Source organism: Cebus imitator, unplaced genomic scaffold, assembly GCF_001604975.1.
Source record: "Cebus imitator isolate Cc_AM_T3 unplaced genomic scaffold, Cebus_imitator-1.0 Scaffold569, whole genome shotgun sequence".
Taxonomy (NCBI): domain Eukaryota; kingdom Metazoa; phylum Chordata; class Mammalia; order Primates; family Cebidae; genus Cebus; species Cebus imitator.
In genome coordinates this window covers 563,828-567,848 of record NW_016107884.1, presented here as the reverse complement: position 1 = coordinate 567,848, position 4,021 = coordinate 563,828, and positions in this window count along the sequence as shown.

Below are 4,021 nucleotides of genomic sequence, written 5' to 3'. Positions count from 1 at the left end.
CTACCTCTTTCCTGCATTTCCTGGACCTTATCTTTCCTGTGTTACTATTGTTCTTATCCTGCTTAATTCTTATTCCAAACCCACTAGTTTTGTTTTGGTGTAGCACCTTGCTCTAGAAGGAAGTCCTGGCTAGTCCCTTTCAAATGTTCATCAATCTACACCACTGTAGTCGCTTCAGTCATAAATACTGACTTTTGGAACGAGCCAAATCCCTCTCAATTTTAGTTGCTTTCTCAGCTTTGCCTACTATATTTTCCTGTGAGCACTTCTGTGCTATTTTGGCATTCTCATGTTTTAGGTTCTGCCATCCTATTGTGTCTCTCTGCTCATTTCCACACAGACCTAGATAATATGCTGGTCTTGTGGTTATAGGTGGTTTTTCTCTCAACCACCTGTATTTTGAGAATCAGAACACTCTTTGTCATCGAGTGCAGTTGTAAATATTGTCTCTGGTTTTTTGGTTTTGCTGTTAGGTAGCTCTGTTTCTCTAAGGAGATTCTGGAAGTTTCAAACACTGCCATCTTCATCATCTTCCCAGAATCATCTTTTATTATTCTTACTCTGCTCACAGCTTGAGAAAGATTATCTTGCTTTGGACTCTCAACAGTCCTATGGGGCAATTATTCTTATTATCTCTGTATTTTAGATGAGATAACTGAACCTGAGTAAGTTTAGCACAGCTAATATGTGGAAGAGCAAGGACTTATGTATGGTAGACATTAAATCTTATGCTTTTAACTATCAGATATTGCTTCACTACTGGTGTAAATGGGGTGTAGTTTGGGGCAGAGCTTAGGAGCAGTAGCCTATGTTTTCTAATTAAATAATTTTTCCTTAAGTCAAACATTTTATGAGAACTTACAATATGCTAGTTATTGAGTGTAGCCTTGGAAATGCAAGAGTGAAAAAAAGTGGTGAGATTCTTGTTATCAGGAAGCAATAGAAATCATTAAATCAGCAGTTGGCATTGGCCAAACACACTGTAGCAATATTCATTTGCAGGCATAACTAAACATTTTGAAAACAAGTTTAGATCTGTGTACAAAGAAAAACATAACACACCAAGGTGAAATTTGTTAAAGTTTAGAGTCCTTTCAGATTAACAAGTTTGCAAAATCTGTGTTCTCATTAATTAGTTTCACAATGTGATGTGTTAACAGTAGACTGGTTTATATTTTATGAAAAGTAATTTTGAATATATATTACCCAGTGCTTTCAGCAGACAAACAGAAATTGGAATCGTATATCTTTTATTAACTTTCTCCTCACGTGTAATACTGTGTTTTATTTCCAAAAATATTAAAAAGCTGCTATGACTACCACTGTTTTAAATCATCCTTTCATAGATGAGAAATTGCAAATTCAATGAATATTGTACATATTTTTACAAAATATTAGGCTATGAATTTTGCTAAAATGCATATTAGACTCTTGGCTTTTTTCTCCCCTTCTTTTAGAAAAAGAGTTGGAGGTTAGGGGTACCACTACATTAAAGTTGAGTTTCTGGGAAGTAATAAATTTAGAACTGATGCAATTAGAAAAACCTAATTTTCTCAGGACCTGAAAATCTGCAGGAAGACTGACAAAAATGCTTTACAAGGCTGCTTTCAGGAAATATAAAGAAAGGGACCTGTTAGGGTCTTCTTCCCTTCTCTTTGGCTGCAGGAGTAGTGCTTCTTTCTGGTAATTGGCCTGACTTCGTTTACACTTACATTTATTATCAGTGTCAAGAATAACATTTTCTGCTGCTGTGCTTGTTCCATGTAAACCGACCCTCTACAGCATTTTGCTAGTCATTATTCAGTGCTTACTTTTTTAAAAGTTTTTCTTGGTGAAGGTGGCAGAGGAATAATACCATATTTTATGTCAATAGCAATCTCGTTTTTCGTTCACTTCTGTGAGGTATTATTTAACAAAGAAAAGTTGTATAAATTTAAGGTATACAGTGTTATGTTTTGATACACATATACATTGTGAAATGATTACCACAAAAAAACTAATTAACATATAAATTACATCACATAGTTACTTCTTTGTGTTTGTGGTGAGAACACTTGAGATTTGATCTCTTAGCAAATATACTAGGTCTCTAGAATTTATTCCTCTTCTAACTGAAAGTTTGTACCCTTTCATCAACTTCTTCCCCTTTCCCTCACCCTCCCAGCCCTTGGTAATAACCATTCTGCAATCTGTTTCTGAGTTTGATTTTCTAGATTTCACATTAAGAGAAACAATGAACTATTTCTCTTTATGTATAATGTCCTCCATGTTTATCAGTATTGTCACAAATAGCAGTTTCTCCTTGTTATTAAGGCCTGCATAATATTTGATTGTATATACATATTACACTTTCTTTATTCATTTATCAGCAACCCAATTCTGCATTAACTAACCCACTCCTATGATAACAGCATTAATCCATTCCTGAGGACAGAGCCCTCATAACATAATCACCTCTTAAAAGTCTTGCTTCTCAATACTGTTGCATTAGGGATTAAGTTTCCAACACACAAATTTTGAAGGACATATTCAAATATCTGTGAATTTTTCAGTTTTCCTCATGTTATTGATTTCTAGTTGTATACCATTTTATTCAGAGTAGATGCTTGATATAGCAATCTTAAATTTGTTAGAAATTATTTTGTGCTATAACATATGATCTATGTTGGAGAATGTTCTCTGTGAACTTGGTAATTCTGCTGGTGTTGGATGGAATATTCTTTGTATGTCTAAGTATGCATTTGTTTCGATTCCAATGTTCCCTCATTAATATTTTGTCTTTCTGATCTAAATATTGTTGAAAGTGGAAATTCCATACTATTATTGTATTGCTGTCTACCTCCCCTTTCAGATCTATTAATCTTTGCTTTATATATTTAGGTGCTCTGATGTTGGGTGCATATGTATTTACATGACAAATCTTTTGATTGACCCCTTTATCATCATATAATGACTACCTTTGTTTCTTTTGCTTTTAATTGACTCTAAGTCTACTTTATCTGACATAAATACAGCTATTACTGTTCTCTTTTGTTTTTTTCATTTACATGAAATACTTTTTCTGTCCTGTCACTTTCAATCTGTGTGTGTCCTTAAAAACTGAAGTGAGTTCTTAGAGGGAGCATATAGTTGGATCTTATTTTTGTTGTCCTTTTTTGAATCCATTCAATCAGTCTATGTGTTTTGATTGTAGAATTTAATCTATTTACATTTAAAGTAATTGTTGCCATGAAAGGACTTACCATCACCATATTGTTCATTGTTTTCTGATACTTTTGTAGTTCATTCTTTTCTTTCACTGTGTCTTTCTTTCTTTTCTTTCTTTCTCTCATGCTGCCTTCTTTTGTGATTTGATAATTTTCTGTAGTGCTATGCTTCCTATCTTTTTATTTTGTGGTACCTCTTATAAGTTTTTGCTTTGTGGTTACCATGAGGCTCACATAACACTTCTTGTAGTTATAATGATGTGTTTTAAGTTGGTAACAATGTAAGTTTGGTAACATACAAAAATTTCTTCACTTTTACTCCTAGGCCACATATTTTATGTTTTAGAGAAAGCCTAAAACATGTCACAGTTCATACCTTTTAAAATATTATAACATTGTTATCATATCTCTAATTATTTTATACTAGTTAAAAGTATTTTACTAAGCATGATTACAATATTAGAGTATTTTGAATTTGACTGTATACTTACCTTTACTCAGTGAGTTATATTTTTTTCAGGTTTTCATGTTACTAATTAGCATAATTTTATTTCAACTTAAAGAACTCCCATTAGCATTCCCTTCAAGGCAAGTCTGTTGCTGATGAGCTCTTCAAGCTTTTGTTTCAGAAAGTCTTCATATCCCCCTTTATTTTTGAAGGACAGCTTTACTGGGTAGAGGCTTTGCTGGGAAAAGTATTCTGGAATGACAGGTTTGGTGGTTCGTTATTTTTTGTGAACACTTTGAAGACAGTATCCCAAATCCCCTGGCCTGCACTATTTCTGCTGAGAAATCTAATGCTTTACTTACGGAGT